Here is a 19,380-nt window from a genome sequence, read left to right as displayed (position 1 = left end):
ACTAGATGCAAAATGGTTGTACCTACTTGGTTAAAAATAAATCAATCCTCCAAGTCATTCATGCACAAGTAGGGTCAAGATCATATAACGATTCATGAATCCTACCAATTCAAATATAAAAATTGAAGTTCAAGTAGACTTGCGAGAAGAACGCTCATGAAAGCTAGGAATCAAGGAATTGAGCATCGAACCCTCACCGGAAGTGTTTGCACTCTAGTCGCTCGGTGTTTGGGGTTGATTCTCTCAATTCTCCCCTAATCATGCTTCCCAAGATTTGTTTTTCATCTAACAATCAACAATTATTCAATGCACGCATACAATTATCATGAGGTCTTTTCTTTAGGTTGTAATGGGGTTAGGGTCAAGGTAGGATCATATATGGCTAATGGACTTAGGATTTGAATCTTTGATTAACTTAAACTTTCCCACCTAACCTATATAATGACCTATACAATTAAGTACTAATCTAACTACCCATTCCTCACTTTTTCACATACTCATGCATTTTCTTTTCATTTCACAACACTTATGCATTGATTCTTATTGAGCTTCACTTTGAGGCATTTTTGTCCCCTTTTATTTTTTTTCTTCTCTTTTTTTTTTCTTCTCTTTTTTTCTTTTATTTTATTTTTCTTTTCATCATTTTTTTTTTTCTTTCCTTTATATATATATCGGATGACTTGTTCGTTGCCCCATTTAAAAGCTTTTCCGTTTCCTCCTTTCTTGGTGGCCAGCCTAAAAGGAGAGAAAAAGAAAGAAAATTAAGCCTACAACAAAGATATCAAAGTAAATAGAACGTAGGCGGGGGCTAATGCCAAATAAGAGTATGATTCTCTACTACATGGTAGCTACAACATGTGAGTGAGAAATCAATATAAGCAAAAGGCATATCAACTGATACTTGATGCAAGAGTAAAGTTAAAGCATGGCGAGTATATTGAGCATCAAGATCAAATAAGAATTGACACAAACAAGATTAGTGATACGCATGAAAGCATTTGATTCTTATCCTAACTCAATGATGAAGCGGTACAAGAAAAAAAAACAAAGGGTAATGAATTAGGAAGGGCTAAAGCACTAATCTTGTGTGTTGACAAATATTACAATTAATGTAACAAGTCATGAAGCACCAAAACAAATGCAAGAAATTCTCAACAATTGAGTGAGAGAATTCAACACCATTATTAAAATGAGAAATTTAGAAAAGAAAATGAGAACAAATAGAATTAAAATGCAAAGAATAAAAATATGCAAATGTAATAGACAAAAGGAAATGGAAGAAGAGAAAAAAAAAATTTTTTTATTTTTAATTTTTTTTTTAGTATTTTATTTATTTATTTATTTATTTATTATTATATATATTTTTTATTATTAATTTTTTTTTTTTACATTAAAAGAGAAAAGAAAAAAAAATCTTTCAAGAGAGGAAGAAGAAAAAAAAAATGAGAAAGAAAGAAGAAGAGAAGAAGAAAGAAGGAGAAAGGAGGGAGGAGAAAAGCAGGGTGCAAATCCGCGCGCGCGCACAGCGCGCTTACGCGTGGATGCAGCAGAGACAATCCGCGCGCGCGCGCACAGCGCGTTTACGCGTGGATGAGGTTGTGCTCCCAGCACAATGTTAGCACAAAGCGCGCACAACTCTCTGGTTTTTGTACTAGAAGTTGCAGAAGTGCAATCCGCGCGCGCGCGCACAGCGTGCTAGTTTCTCATTGCTCACCAAGGGTATGGGAGGTTGTGCACACTCTTTTATACTTTCAACTTCATGTCCAATGGGAGAGGATTCCATTGTAGAGAGAAATTCATCCATGATTGAATCCATCTCTTGATAAGCCTCTTCCAAGTCTCCAACGATGATATGCCTTGGGGGTTGCGCACCTTCTTCAACTTCAATATCAAGCTTCTTGGAAGAGTGCTCCATGAGACTACATTCCCTTGGACTTTCAACATCTCCTAAATCTTCAACCACTTCTTCCTTTTCTTCAATGATTATAGGTTCTTCTAGTTGCTCCAATACAAAATTTGACTCCTCTTTCTCCACCGAATTTTCCAATTTCACCTTCATACTTTGCTCTTCTTTTGACTTTTCACATGTGGTCACGGAAGTACCTTGAGTATTCAAGCATTGGTGGGCTAAAGTGTGCACCACCTTGGTCAAATTGGTCACAAACTCAAGTATATCCCGCTTCATGGCTTCTTGTCCTTGGAGTAACAAAGTGAGAGGATCGTCTATTGGGGCTTGGGGGTGAATAGGAAGGTTCATTATCTTGGAGGGAGGGTTCATGGTAGGAAGGTGGTTCTTCTTGGTAAAGGTATGGAGATGATGAGTATTGAGGTGGTTCTTGGGAGTAATCTTGATATGGTTGTGGTGATTCTAGAGGTTCTTGCTCATAATGGCCATAAAAGTATGGTATGGATGATTGGTTATATGATGGATATGGATCATAGGGTGGTGCTTGGTGATGAAAGGCTTGTGAGAATGGTTGAGGTTCATGTTGAGGATGAGATTCATAGGCATATGATGGTGGTTGTTGAGTGTCACAAAAAGAATCATCATAGCCGCTAAGTTGGCATGCATTAGGATGGAAATTATACCTATAAGTATCCGGAGGTTGTTGCCAATAGGAGTAATCAATTCCTTGAGGCTCTTCCCATCTTTGTTGGTTCCATCCATGGTACATGTTAGCATTGAAGTTCACATTCCCTACAACACAATTAGAGCCAAACTCATAGCCAAAGTGAGAATTCATTATGGAAAAAAAAACAAAATAAAACTAACAAAATCTAGTAAACAAGCAAAAGACAAACTATTTACACTATTCACATATGTACAATAACCAATAACATAACACCATTGCAAATCCCCGGCAACGGCGCCATTTTGATGATTGGATTTTTGACGATTTAGAATTTCACAAATAAAATCTCGTTAAAGTATAGTCTCTAAACTAAACACAAAGGATACTTGGCCCAATGAGAAGAGAAACCGGTTTGGGCCACCAAATGCTGCTGGGCCAGAACTCCTCGTAGGGGCAGCAAGAAAGAACGCGGAAGCAGCGGTTGACAAGGCTGGACCGGGTCAGGATGAGGCGGGTCGAAGGAAGCGGAGCTCGCCATGGGTCTGCAACCCTGTTATTCATTGCGAAACTACCACAGGAGCGATGCAGGGAGATTGCGGCGCTGCTTCCCCCCTGATCCCGCGAAAATGAGGGGCTAGAGGCTTACGTGAATCCCATGCGAGCCAAGGACTGGAGGGATGGTGTGCGATTGGGATGGCTAATGGGGATGAGGGTGAGCCGGCTATCGACGGCAGAGGCGGCTGCGCTGAGGCGGTTGGGTGTGAGGAGTTGATGGCGAATCCGGAGGAATTGGACGATGGTAGGGTTCCGGGGATGAACAGGAGTGTAATCACAGGCCTTCAGTCAGTTGCTGGGGCTATGGTAGGCATACATGGCGGAAATGGGAATGTTAGTGACGATGGCAACCTTGGGGACATCGACGGGGGCAACGGTTCAGACGAGGAGAACAAAACCACTGGGAAAACTGAAGGCACAAGCTCGGCTAACAGGATAGATGCGGTTAACGATGCTGTAAATGTCTATAATTGTTTGAAGATTGGGCCGGGGAGGTTGATGCCGAGTGGAGATGGAGCTGGGATTACTACTAGGAAGGGTGACGGAGATGAATATGAAGATGCTGGTGACAACCAGAGTTCAATGCTGGACAAGCAGATGTTGGAAAATAGGAGGACATGGGAAATAGCTGTGGAGTCTGGAGCCATGCTGTACAACGAAGAAGACGATATCATGGCCGCCCTCCAAGCTCAAAATGAAGAAAATGCTCAGAAAAGAAGATTGGCAAAACAAAAGGCGAAAGCAAGACGATGCAGACCTAAGAGCAAAAGCAAGGTATGTAATAATATTTTAAAATGATTTTTAGTTCATGAAATGTAAGGGGATTGAGGGGGGATGGCAAAGTGAGAATGATAAAGGATATGAAGAAAAAATATAAACTAGACATGTTAGGTCTGATTGAAACTAAAAAGCTTGCAGTAACTAGATTTGATGTATCAAGGTTCTGGGGACAAGGTAGTGTTGGGTGGGAATTTTTGTTGAGTCTGATGGTGCGTCGGGAGGCTTGTTGTTAATGTGGGATGAAATGAGTTTTAAAATGAATAATTGTTATAAAGGGGAGAGGTTGTTATGTGTAGAAGGGGTAATTTTGAAGAACAGCTTCAATTGTGCATTTTTCTTGATCTATGGTGCCCATACCAGAGACGAAAAACTTATTATTTGGGAAGAGTTGAGCTATACAGCTGGATTATGTCAGGTACCTTGTTGCTTCATGGGTGACTTTAACGAGATTGTTCATATAGAAGAAAGGAAAGGTAATGTCAACTTATCAATTTCTGCCGAAGAGTTTAAGAACTAGATACAAGATATGCATCTGGTGGACCTACCGCTTAATGACAGGCAGTTTACCAGGTTCAGAGGACGATCTTGTAGCCGGATTTATAGAGTCTTGGTGATTTAGAATGGGTGGAGGAGTTCCCAGAGATTCGCTTGAGAGGAGGACCACGAGGCTTGTCAGATCACTGCGCTATGATAGTAGAAGATACTAGTTTGAGATATGGGCCTAGGCCTTTTCGGAGTCTTGACTCATGGTTTACACATGAAGGCTTTCTAAGAATGGTCAAGGAGGAATGTAGGGGATTAGGGAATATACAGTTCACAGAAAAATTGAAGGCCTTGACAAATTCGCTGGGAAGGTGGCACAGAGATAATTTTGGAGACATGGATAAGAAAATTATGAAGTTTGAGGAAGAGATAAAGAAGATAGACGACATGGTAAGCAATGATGTATTTGATGGAACAGTGGAGGCAAGAAGGAAGGCGTTGGTGACGTGCTGTAAGAAGTGGTATGTAAGGAAGGAACTGCACTGGAAACAGATGTCGCGATCCCGCCTCGCAAAGGACATGGACAAAAATACCAGGTACTTTCACAACGTAGCTTCAACTAGAAGGAGGAATAACAGGATTGATGCACTGGTTATTAATGGAAGGCTAGTCAGGAATCAAGCAAGGATAAAAATTGCTATCAGAGAGTTCTATAAGAAATTATATTACCAGGAGGAGGCTCCTATGGTGGGCTTCAGAGATGAACTGGTAAATATGATAGATGTGGAACATGATGAAGCATTGGAGGTTTTGCCGTCGCCTGAGGAGATAAAAGACGCCGTGTGGGACTGTGAATCATCTAGGGCACCAGGAAGTGATGGTTACAACATGAACGTTATTAAAAAGTGTTGGGAGGAAATTGGGACTGAGTTCACGGCAGCGGTGCTAGGATTCTTTCAAACCTCTAGGCTACCGAAAAACTCTAATCTCACATGGGTGGCATTGGCACCGAAGTTTACTGGTGCTAAGGAGATTAAGGACCTTCGTCCAATTAGCATGGTTGGTTGTGTGTACAAGGTGATTTCCAAGGTATTGGTTAGCAGGATGAGATCAGTTATGCCAGGTCTGGTTGGAGAGACTCAGAGTGCGTTTGTAAAGGGATGGAAAATACATGATGGGGCTCTGATTGCTTGTGAAACTGTACATTGGCTCAAATTGAGGAAGAAGGAAGCGGCGATAATCAAGCTGGATTTTCAAAAGGCATATGATAGGTCAGGTAGAGGTTTGTGGACATTGTCCTGCAGAAGATGGGATTTGGCCTTAGGTGGAGAGAGTGGGTTATGGAGTGTGTCAGCACAGCCACTATGTCAGTATTGGTAAATGGTTCGCCAACTAAACCGTTCAAGATGGATAGAGGTCTGAGACAATGTGATCCTCTTTCTCCGTTCCTATTTGTACTTGTTGTTGACATTCTACATAGGATGATTGGGGAGGCAGTCAAAAATGGTCGGATATCCCCTCTGTTCGTGGGAAGAGACAATATAGAATTGTCACATCTCCAGTTTGCTGATGATAATGTGTTGTTCTGTCTGCCAGAGGAGGAGTCCGTTAAGAATTATAAAAGGCTTCTACGATGCTTCGAATTGATGTCGGGCTTAAGCATCAATTTTAAGAAATCGAGTTTAATACCTATAAATTGTGATCAACAGTGGGTTCAGAGCATGTGTAGCTTGTTGGGGTGTAAGGAAGCTGCTCTTCCAGTTAAATACTTGGGGATTCCTTTAGGTGCAAATCCGAGGTTGGTGAAGACTTGGAAGTCAATAATTGATAAAGTGGAGGACAAGCTTAGTTTATGGAAATCTAAGGTCCTTAATAAAGCGGGAAAATTGGTTCTCATCAAAGCTGTCTTAAATAGCTTACCGGTATATTATTTAAGCTTATACAAGATGCCGAAAGCGGTTGCGGAGAAACTTATTTCATTGCAGAGAAGATTCTTGTGGGGAAAGGAGGACGGGAGGTATGGCATGGCTTTGGTTAAATGGGAAGTGGTCCAAGCTCCAAAAAAGTTAGGCGGACTAGGAGTTGGTGATGCGATGCTCCGCAACACAGCTCTGTTATTTAAGCGGTGGTGGAGATTCTCTAAGGAGGAGTGTCCGTTGTGAAAGAAAGTGGTATGTTCATGTAATAATCTCTCCCCTAACCAGCTCTTATCCGTCCATAATTTACCTACTAGAGGGGGGCCTTGGAAAGATATTTGCCACCTACAGATAAAGGAGCAACCTATACGAGAAAAGATGATAACTGGCTTGTCAATGGAGATAGGTGACGGAAGGAGAACTCACTTTTGGGAAGATGTCTGGTTGAGTTGTGGTTCCCTGAAGGATAGGTTTCCTAGGCTGTTCTCGGTTTCAACCCAAAAAGGCTTTGTCATAGGGGTTTGTGGGTTTTGGGATGGGATTGAGTGGATTTGGAACTTCCAATGGAGGCGCGAGCTATTCCAATGGGAGTTGGAACTTGTGAATCAACTACATGAAACTTTGAGGCCAGTAAAACTAGCTCCTGACAGAGAGGATAGAGTTGTCTGGAAGTTTGACAGGCAATGTGTGTTTTCTACTAACTCCTTTGTGCAAGTACTACAGGCGGAGACGATTCCGGAGGAAGTAACAAGCTATAGTTTCACCAAGACTATCTGGAAAGACTTAGTCCCTCGAAGAGTTGAGTTATTTATATGGTTTGCTTTAATAGGCAGAGTGAACACTAAAGAAAGACTGTGTAGATTTGGAATTGTCAACCAGGGTGATACTATGTGTGTTCTATGTAATAAGGAGGTTAAAAATGTCTGCCACTTGTTTCTTGGTTGTGATTTTACATGGCAAGTGTGGTGCGCTTGGTTATCTGATTTTGGCATAAAATGGACTACTCCGGGTACTTTAAAGGAGCACTTTATAAGCTGGATAGGTGTCACAACTAGGAAGGAGGAATGTAAGAAGTGGTTCATAAGCTTCTTCGCGGTTATTTGGAACGTCTGGTTGGAAAGGAATCGGAGATTATTTCAGAATACAGGAAAAAGTGCTGACGACGTTATCAACATGACTATGCAAAATTACAAAGAGTGGAGGTGCCAGGATCCCCTTTTATTGTTGATGGTAATGCCGGAGATGACATGGGGATATGTATTTGTGGAGCGATCTAGGTGGTAACAATAGGTGTTTTTTTATTGTTGTTTTTATTTGGTTTTCTGCTGTTTATGTTTCAAATGCTCCACGTTTGTGTCGAGCTCTTCTTGTTTCAAAAAAAAATTTATTAATTTCTAAATAAGTTCAAATCCCATTTTTCTGCAATCTTTTGAAAGATTCTTAGGTAGACATTCTATCACTATCTTGGAGATCTCCTCCTCCTCACAACAAATACTATGTGGGTTTCTTGTTGGATTTCTGTTGTTAGATGAAGATAAACAAAAATGTCATGTACCAATTTACTTTGTTCTTTTCAAACGTGTATGAAAACAAGCCCCTTTTTCTAAATGGTCATGAAAATGTAATTTAGATTATGATAAAGATTTTCATGATCACATGTCTTAAAAATATATTTAAAGAGTATTATACAAAAATATTTAACTAACATTATAATTTCTTTTTTATATTTTTAATACTTTTTGGTGACTGAACATAACACAAAGAAAAAAGACCTAAGAAAAAGAGTAGTACTCCTCTCTAATAATAATGACTAAATTATTAGGAGGCAGTAACCACTCTAGATACACCTGCTTGTTTAAAACAGCAGTCTTAGCCATTAAATCAGCCGCTTTGTTGGTTGTTTGCTGGATGAGCACTAAAGTAGCTGTCCAATTGCGCTGGAGCATCTCTTTGATTTTGTCAAGCAGACCAGAGTCATTCCTAATCATGCTGGTTGTGCCTCGCGAAACAAGAAGAAACGCATCAAGATTATCAGTTTCACATATGACCTCTTTGCACTCGCAATCCCAAGCCATAACAAGCCCTCTCCAAATAGCATGAAGCTCATAACAGAGAACACTAGAAAGAGGTATACTAGCAGAACAACTTTTTATCCAACTTCCCATGCTGTCTCTAATAATACATCCAAAGCCAGCTAATTACTCATTTTCAAAAACGCTTGCATCGCAGTTCACTTTACAGACATTCATTGGAGGTGGTTCCCAGTTATATTTCAAAGAAGAATGAATAATATGTTTTTGGTTGATAACAACATTAGAGAAATCTCGAGCAGCATGTTTAACTAAGTGAACAATTTTCTCCTTACTCCATGGATCATCTTGGTGGAAGATGTTATTGTTCCTATCCCTCCAAATCCACCAAAAGGCTGTTGCAAAGAGAAACTCATTTTTGTTAAGGTTAGAACGAATCCAAGACACAAATTCCAAACTAGAGTCCTCAGCGGTCATTCCCAAATTTAAGCTAATCCAAATCTGACGAGCTTTTTGGCAAGTCCTAAAGCAGTGGTTAATATCCTCTAGAGCAAGATAACATCTCTGATAAAAATCAGAAGTAGAAATACCTCTTTGAAACCGGTAACTAGCTGTGGAAACTCCGTTGTTGAGGCAAAGCCAGAGCAGACACTTTATCTTCTCCGGTATTCTCAAGCGCCAAAGCCAAAGCCAATTTTCATTATCATTCCAGCCAAATTTCTTCTTCAGTAGCCATTCATACCCGCTTTTAGTCGAGTAGGTGAGAGTATTTGAGTTTGTCCAAAACCAACCTGTTTTATCTCCTGCCTGCTTGAAAGGATCAAACAGCATCAAATCAAGTTTAACTTCTTCCGGAATCATTGTGCAAAGAATATTCCACCACCAATGCCCATGGTGCCAGACATCTTCTAACTTCAAGTGAGAATCAGAAATGTGCACAAAAGGAACCAAAGGAGCTAGCGTTCCACATGGTCGCCAAGCATGATACCAAAAGGATTGAGACATCCTGCCTGTACACCAATCAAAACCATCACAAAGCTTTTCTATTGTCTTATAAATCGCTCGCCAAGTGCTTGAAACATTATTAGAAAATTTGGGTGAAAAGCAAGAACTCCCAGATAAATATTTTGCCAACATAATTCTTACCCAAAGCTTATCTTTATTATGCAATAATTGCCAAACAAGCTTTCCGAGTAAAGCAAAATTTACACATTGAGTATCTCTAATTCCCAATCCTCCATATTTTCTTGGAGTGAAAACTTTGCTCCACTTGACCAAATTTAAGCAACGCTCCCCCACCTTTCCCTTCTACAAGAATTGTCTAAGCACAGAATCAATCTTTTGACAAATCGAAGTAGGAAAAAGAGTTACTTGCATCTGATAAATAGGAAGAGAAGAAGTAACAGATTTAATTAAGCAAAGCCTGCCTGCTCTGTTAAGGAGCCGATCTTTCCAACTAGCCAGCCTATTCTTGATCTTCTCTAAAGAGTCCGAAAAAATAGATCTAGCAGCTCGAGGATGATTAAGGTTCACCCCCAAGTATTTGCCTAGGTCACTAGTAAAAGGAATATGAGAAACACCAGACAACATTTCCTTCCTTCTATTAGAGATATTTCTATAACAAATAGCTTTAGATTTTTCAATGTTAACCTTCATACCTGAAGCTTTACAGAACAATTCCAAGGTGTGCACAACATTCTGAACTTGACTTTTCTTCGCTTTACAAAAAAGGAGGAGGTCATCTGCAAACATCAAGTGAGAAACTCTAGGTCCCCCTCTAGAAACAGCCACACCATCCCAAATACCCTCGTAAACTTGTTTGGAAATGAAGAACGCCAATCTCTCCATGCACAAAACAAATAAATACGGAGAAATTGGATCTCCTTGCCTGAGCCCTCTGCGAGGTTGGAAGCTGTCCAATCTATTCCCATTCCAAAGGATGGAAAGATTTGAGGCCTGAACACAATTCATTACAAGCCGAATAATTAGAGAAGGAAAGCCAAAAGATTGAGAGTGTGCTCAAGAAAATTCCAATCAACTCTATCATAAGCCTTTTCTAAATCAATCTTAAAAGCTATAGCTCCTTTTCTAGACTTTGTCCGCTTAAGAAAGTGAAGAACTTCTTGGGCGACAATAATATTATCAGGTGCTCCTCTACCATGAATAAACCCTCCCTGAGTTGGGCTAACAATCTAATCCAAAAATGGTCGTAATCTATTAACCAGCACTTTAGTCACCAGCTTATAAATTATATTACAAAGGCTTATTGGCCGAAAATCCTTCAATCTAGTTGGAGGGTCGTACTTAGGGATAAGAACAATCAAAGTTTCCAACAAAGAATGGCTTAACGTCTCCCCTAAGAATTCTTTCTAAACAGTACGCCATACCTCATGACCCACCACATCCCAATATTCCTTGAAGAAAAAAACTTGAAAACCATCCGGCCTAGGAGCTTTGAACGAGCTCATATTATCCAAAGCTTCTTTAACCTCCAATATTGTTACTGGTTTAGACAAATTATCACAAGCATCCTGGCTAAGAAATGGCATAGGAATTTCTCCCATGCAATTAACCTTAACAGGCTCAGTAGAACAAAAAATATTTTTGAAGAAATGAACAACCTCCCTTTGCAAAACTTCCGGATCATCAGACCAAGACCCATCACTGACTAGCAACCCATGAACCTTGTTAGATTTTCTTCTAAGGATGGTTTGCATATGGAAAAAGCTAGTATTTCTATCACCATACCGAACCCATTGATCTCTTGACTTCTGGTACCAAAGCAATTCTTCCTGGGCCAAAACTATATTATACTCAGCTCTCAATTCTTCCTCTTTGTGCTTCAGAATCGGATAATCGTCAGCTTCTATTTTTCGTTGAATACGATTCAAATAACCCTCCAATTCCCTCTTTTTAATAAAAATATTGCCGAAGACCGTAGAGTTAAATTCCAACGAAGCTTCTTGGACCCCCAGCAACTTCCTATGGATGCCAAAGCCTGTACTATCCCAAGATTTCTAAACAATGGCCTTGTAATCAGGATGCATTGCCCATGCCGCTTGGAATCTAAAAGGCCGGTTTCCTTTCTTGATAGGAACTCCTTGACATCGGATAAGTAGGGGACAATGATCAGAGTGGGAACGACTGAGAACTTCAACAAAAGCTTCTGGAAAAAGAAGGCTCTATTCTGTAGTACAGCAAGCTCTATCCAATCTCTTTGCAATTTCTTTGTTTCCTTGAATTTTATGGAACCAAGTAAACCGTCTTCCAGAGGTTGTTAGATCAAAAAGACCACAAGAATCTAGAGTACTTGCAAAGATACTACTGCGATTTGAATAGAAATTACCCCCCTTCACCTCATGAACACTCAAAATATCATTAAAATCCCCAACCACCACCCACGGGTCCTGAATGCACAAACCAATATCAAGCAGATGACTCCATAATTCTATTCTATTAGTGGTTTGAGGGCTGCCATAAACTGCACTGCAGATCCATCTTCGCCCACCACCATCAATTTCCAAAGTTACACATTGATTCATAGCCCAAAGAATTTTACAAGAAAATTTTAAATTAGTAGAGGGGAACCAAATTCCTCCCTTGTGTCCAACAGCATCTACAATCCCTATAGGATAATAGCCTAATCTCTCCCAAAATTCTTTCATAGTTTCAAATCCAATATGAGTTTCCACCAAAATAAAAAAAGTTGGTTGAAATTTTTGTACCAACTCCTTACAGTGCACCCGAGACATCTTATTTGACGCCCCCTAACATTCCAACTAATAATATTTAAATGGTCACAATCCATAAAAAATAAATTAAATAATTGGAATGTTTAATCATTCTACCTCACGTTGATGGACCCCTATCTCCAAGTGTCTCCTTGTGGACTTGCACCGCAGAATCATCATTCTTCTGTTGAGGTTAGGTCTCCAAGTTTGTTGTTGCACTAACTTTATCAAGCTCTTTTTGTACTCGAGAATCCATTGACAATGCTTCAGTAAGTGAGTTTTGAAGCGAAATAGGACGCTGCCTTTTGTGTCCTACTTTAAAAAAGGGAGTACTCTGATCCTTGAAAGCCACCTGAGTTGTTCCCAAAGAGTCAAGCGTGGATGGAGGATCTTTCTTTTACTTAGACCCCACCTTTACATTTGATAAGGACTTCACCTTTGCATTTGATGAGGATCCAACATGCATATTATTAGACCCAAAAGAAATTTTTTTGCTCACCACTAAGTCGATGCGGATCGGTTTGCCAACAGCTGACGCAATCATTTTCATGGCTCTCTCTTGATAATAGTTAATGTTTAAACTTGTGATTCTTATCCAAACCATGGTAGACCCAAAAGTGTTTTCACAAGGTCTGAATGAAGAACTCCAAGGTTTAACCGCAACATAGCTTCCAGTAATCATCCACGGTCATCCAAGGAGAACTTTCTCTCTATCCTCCAAGAGATCAAATTTGACTAAGAAATAGCCAAAACCGACATCTAGTACCTCATATCCTCCTTTGGTTCTCCATACGCCTTTAAGCCTGTGCGTGATCGCTGTATAGCTAAAATTTTTTCCAAGAACTTTGATCACGATGGCATCTTTGTAGGGCTCTGCCAATATCTCTTTTGCTTCTTCAGTGAACGTCACAGTTGGTATCTCCGAATCGCCTTGCTTACCAACTACTGTAGCCATCTTATCCCCATCAAGAGAATCAGCAACTTCCAAAACTCTCCTTGCTGAGACACCAACAACTTTATCTCTGAACGATATCCGCTGACTTTGAGTCTTGTTACCAATCCCCTCCTTTTCACCCGATACATGTCCCCTCTGCTCTCCCCCTTATTGCTTCCGCCGACATGGCCGGCTGCCTCGCTATGTGCCACCCTCGAAGACTCTCTCCCGCTCTCCCCACTCTCCATTTCACGTACTCTCATGTTAGCCGAAAAATATAAGATAGATTTGACTAAATGTATCTTATAAAAAAATTATATATACATAAAAATAAATTATTAAATCAGTCATTATGTATTTATTTATAATAATATATGATATTTTTTAATTTATTTTAAATTTATATTTTATATTTTAATATATATTTTATATTACTAATTAATTTTTATTATAGTCTTAACATCATTCTTCTTATACATGAGTTGGATTTTTACGCAATTGTCTATCACATCGAAACGATGGTCATCGTATAAAACGTTCAATGCACCTTAAATTTAAAGCTGCAGTATGTAGACTAAGACAAAATCAAATTATGATATACTCTAACAACAGATGACAATGGTAAAAACATAACAGTTTAGATTAACATTGTTGAGATATAAACCTGTAAATTGATCTTCAATACGGTTCAAGTTCTCCATCTTATTTTCATTCATGCTATTATACCATCCTTTTAAAAGTTGCAAAACTCACTACTTTAATAACATGTTCATCTCAAATCTGTCATAGATACCCAATGGTCATTCAATACTTGAGCTCCAAATTCAGATCTTTGACTAACCACAGAAATTGGATAATCTGCTGGCAGTGTAACTCGGAATATATCGTTTACTGAATGAATGTTTCTTTCTATTTAGGTCCATCTATGTCACCCGCTTGTGCCCTTTAGGTAGGATTATCTGGTACAGTAAACATATAAAATATTTTAAAAATAAAGTGTCTGATGTTAATAGAGTGTAATAAAAGAGAAGAAATATGATAGATTTAGGTTAGCAAAGAAGTTGATGAGATGTGGTTTTGATGGGTATGTAAAATATATATTCTTATCTATGATACTTTTGTTGTTGGTGGTTACCTTAAAGATTCTCATGGTATGATAAAGTGTTTTATAGGAGAGAATGTTGTTAAAAAATTTGATGATAAAATATAAGATTAGTGTTTCAATTTTTACAGAAGGAATTACAAGCTAAAGAAAAAGACATTGTAATCTTTATTGACCATAAGAGTATATAGTAAAGTGGTTAAATTGGGAGAAAATATGTCTTGAGAATAATGGAACTTAAGAAATAAAATTAATAGAATAAAGCATTTGGTACAAAATATTGGGATAAAGTATAGGATTTTAAGCAAGAAAAGAATGAAAAAGTGTGGCTGTGACCAACAATAATTATTGAGTAAAGTGGATCACATAAATATAAGTGTATGGCAATGAAGGTGGGATGAAAAGAGTGAGTCTGCAAAATTAGGATGATATGAGCGGTTAGCATGGTGAAATCATTTGGGAGAAAATCAAAACAAGACAAACACAATATTTAGAGTGCTCAACAACAGACATGAAGAAATTTATTCATATTTTATTATATAATGTTACTCATTATTTGTTTGTTTGAAGGTTGTTATGTTTTGATTATTAGTTTCTAGACGTTTTTAGTATGATGTGTATTTTATTTAATTTGGATTTATTCTTAATGACATTATCGTAGGAGATAATTCACAAATTAAATCTTCTCAGCCTAACTTGGGTCGAGTAATGTAAGAACGATCTTAAAAAAAAATCTAGGGAACCAGCACTTTTATTAAAATCTGTCCAACACTTAACCATCAAAAGAAAAAGTGAATAATCTCACACCATTGAATAAAATCTTATACCATTAAAAATATTAATAATAACTAATTAATGACTACAAATCACATACTTGTGCGTGCGCACACTTGCTGATTTGCTCCAAACTCCATTTCTTCATGGTTTCTCCACTTTTGCATGCTTTTTCTTCACTTCTTCAATCCATATTAGCCTTGTAAACCTGAAAGCACGCTCAACAAACAGATCAAGGCATCAATTAGAATTAAAGTGGATAAAATTTAGCAAGTAAGGGCCTAAAAAGCATGTTTTCACTTTTGAAAACAATTTATGAAGAATTTACAAAACCGAACTATTTCATTGAATAAGTGCAAGGAACGTTGATGAAATCCACCCAATTAGAGCAAACAAATACCATGAAATATGGATGATCACATCCCCACACTTAAATAATAGCATGCCCTCATGCTCAAGAAAGAAACAAGGGGTATTACATTTATTTGAAGCAAGGAAACTACTTATATGCAATCTATGTAACTGAATGCAACTACTTAGTCAAAATAAATCAATTTCCAAGAATACATATATAAACACAAGGGCTAAGGTAATAGCAATCAAATCAAATCCACAATTGAATTGAGTTCTAGAAGAGAATTTATAAACTTGCAAGATAAGATTTAAGCATAGGTGAAAACATGTAATTGAGCAATTGAACCATCACTAGATGTGTGTCCGCTTTAATCGCTCAAGTGTATAGGGTTGATTCACTCAATTCTCTTCTAATAATGATTTCTAATATTTGTTCATCTCTACCAATCAAAAATCGTTTAATGTATGCATACAAATATCATGAGCACTTTTCATGGTTATAATGGGGCTAGGGTAAAGGCGAGAATGCATATGGTCAAGTGAGCTTAAAATTTGAATCTTTGATTAGCCTAAAATCTCACCTAACCTACACAACAACCTATACAACTCAAAGCAAACCTAACTACCCATTCCTCACTTTTTTTACACACTCATGCATTTTCTTTTTAATCACAACTCATATGCATTGTTATTGTTACTTTACTTTGGAACGTTTTGTCTTTTTTTATTGCTTTCTTTTTCTCTTTTTCTTTTTCTATTCTTTTTTTTAACATGGCAAAAGACCATGTGTGCGTACGCACAGAATGAAAATGTGCTGAGGTTCACTTGCACAGGGTGTGCGAGCGCTGCGAACAGAGCGTGTGTCATCAAGTGTGCGTACGCACAAGGCTGTGTGCACGCACAGATAACGAAAATTAGGGGTTGTGTGCGTACGCACAAGGCTGTGCGCACGCACAATGCTCTGTTTTTACAACATTTTTAATGCCTCTAAGGCACCAATCATGATATCAATCAAAGATTTTCAACCCCATAACATATCATTCTTCAAAAACACATGATCAAACATAAATTGCAACTAAATTAAACCTAGAATGCAATCAAACTAAGCTAATCAAAGAGACAAAATTCAACAATAAAAAAAAACTAAAAGAAAGAAAGGTTGGAAGAATATTACTATGGTGGGATGTCTCCCACCTAACACTTTGATTTATAGTCCTTAAGTTGGGCTTTTTTAGTGGAGCTTGTGTCATGGTGGCTTATGCTTTCACTCATCCTTGAGTCGCCCCCATGTTTGCTCTTCCAAGCTCCTCCAGGGTACCAAATTCTAGTTTTCCAGTCATCCTCTTGTTGATTCTTGTTCTTGCACTTGGATAAACATCCTTTTGAATCACCTTTGAAGCACCCAATTAAACCTTGTGATCCTCCCAATTGAGCCTTGCACCACTTATACATTGAACTCCTTTGGTAACCAACATCCAATCCTTCATCATTTAACACTCCAAGAAGCACCTTAAGTTGGTGATCCGTTTCCAAGAGAACATATTGGTATGGGCCTATGAAGCTCATAGAAAAAATTGTTACCCACTCAAATTGTCCTTGGATTGAAATCACCCTATTGAAATCTTGCATGAATGCCTCTACTTCTTGGGTGATCACCTCTTCCTCACCACCCTTTTCTAGCTCTTCTCTTTCTCTCTCGAACTTTAAGGGGAAGGCTTCCTCAAGATCATTGAGGGGGTTGACCAAGGTGGACAAAAAATTATTGATGATTCAATCCAATTCTTGATTAAACTCCCTCAATTCTCCATTCACCTCTTCCGGTTCACTAGTTCTACCTTCCTCCTCTTGTGACTCAAGCCTTATCTCCTCTTCTTCTCTTTGAGACTCTACGTTCTCCTCCTCACTACACTCCTTAGTTGATCCTCCACCTTTCTCAAGGGGGATATCTTGATTGCTTGAGTCTAGTAAGGCCAAACGGTTCACCGCTTTCGGCTATAGTAGCCATGAACTCCCCTTACTTCTTTCGGAACCCTTCTTGTTCTTGAAAGAATGCTTGAAGGTCTTGTTGTTCTTGGGGCAAAGGTTGGGGAACTTCACATTTTGGTGAAGAAGAATGATCAATAGTTGGGAGAAAGGTTGTATAGTTGGAAGGTGTGTCATGTGGGTGAGGGTATTGAGGTGATGTATAAGGAGGTGGTGGTTCATATGGTTGATGGCAAGGTGTATAAGCATTTTGATTCCATGGAGGTGGAGGGTGTGGTGCTTGAAGGTTTGGTGGTTGGAGGTCATGTAGGGGGTATCTTTCATATCTTTGGGTTTGATATTCACATAGGAGAGTGTTTGTCTCGTTGTAGTATAGAGGAGGTGGTTGTCATGAGTGTTACTCATACACAATTGGTTCCTCCCTTAAATGATTCTCCCACTCCATGAAACAATCCCAATTTGAATTTATCATACCCTACAAAATACTCACAACCAAGCTCCAAGTAACAAGGGTGATATCTCATAGAGAAAGTAGAAAATAAAAGCAAAAGACATTAATAAACAAGAAAAACAAACACCTAAGTATTAATAAAGACAACCAAATAACTAAAAAGTAAGCTATTTACACTATTAACATATTTACAACAACAAAAAATATAACACCAATTGCATCCCCGGCAACGGCGCCAAAAAAAACTTGATGAGAAGATTTGTGCCGGTTCGGAAATTAGATAAAATAATTCCGTTGTGAGTATAATCCAAACCGACAATCTATCCTCTCAATCAAAGTTTGATCTTTTCTAATACAAAATATATAAACTGAGAGTAATTAAACTTTGGGTCGTTCTCCCTAGGAATGCAATTGAAGTGTCACGCTTTCGGTTGTGAGGAAAATGGGTTTTGAAATCAAAGAACAAAAGATTAAAAGAACTAACAAATAAAAGAACTAAGAGATTATCAAAATTGGAATTAATGTAAGTAAAGAGAAGATAATGTCAAAACTAGTGAAAATGCAAAGATAAGTATAAAAGAGCATTGACTTGGGAATGAGGATCCAAGGAATCCTATCATCGCCATAACGACAACTATGGCAATCATGATGAGTCGATCTCGCTTCGTCTACCCCTAACATCGAGGAGTAAGTCAAGCAAGCATAATTGACCTTAATTCATAAGTCCTAGCTAACTTACCAAATTAATTGGTAAAAAACTACCGTCAATGGAAACAAGAGTCAACTAACTACCCAAGAATTGCCACTAAATATCAGACATTATGACTCTAGTATCTTAGGAACTCAAATCCCAAGTCAAGGCGTAAAAATCTACTCAAAATTACCAAGTGGCATTTTCACAAACACTTGGTGGGCATAAAACCAAAACACAGAAAATTGTAAAGAAAAATAGAAAACTATATCCAAAATATTCACAAAACCAACTATAAACAAGCAATCAAGCATATATAAACCATAAAACACTAACTTCATCAATCAAAACTTCAAGATACCAAAATTGTATATATTAACAAAGCACTTGAACCAAAGGAAAATTAGAGTAATTATGATGTAATTAAAAAGAAGATTGAGAGTACTTACAAAAAAGATGAGCAAAATCAAAGATCAAAACTTCTATAAAATGCTATAATGAACCCTAATTAAAAATCCTAAGAGAGTTCTCCCTAATGTACATTACTCCTACTCCTACTTTATGTTCTAAAATGTAAAAATAAAGTTCTAAGTCCTAATGAAAGCTTGTGGCTTCAATACCCTTTGATATATCACTTCCATTTAGCATCAAGCCTTCCAAAACTGGGCCAAAGGCCCCCCAAAATCACGGATCACATGTTTTATTAATGAATTCATGTGCAGGGACCTGTGTGTACGCACAGATGTGTGTGTACGCATACATGGCTGTGTGCTTCTCCCTTGTTTTTTTCATGTGTTCTCCCTTTGTATTCCTTCCACTTTTAGCTATCCATTCTTGCCTCTATGACCTGAAATTACTTAACAAACATGTCATGGCATCAAATGGAATAAAAGTGGAATTAAAATCACTAATTTAAGCACAAAAACGCATGTTTTCACATTTAGGATCAATTTAGGGATCAAACACAAAAGTATGCTATTTTAGTGATTAAGCGTAGGTTTATGTGATGAAATCCACTCAAAT

This window comes from Arachis ipaensis, chromosome B10 (assembly GCF_000816755.2).
Source record: "Arachis ipaensis cultivar K30076 chromosome B10, Araip1.1, whole genome shotgun sequence".
Lineage (NCBI taxonomy): Eukaryota > Viridiplantae > Streptophyta > Magnoliopsida > Fabales > Fabaceae > Arachis > Arachis ipaensis.
This window is presented reverse-complemented; position numbering follows the sequence as displayed.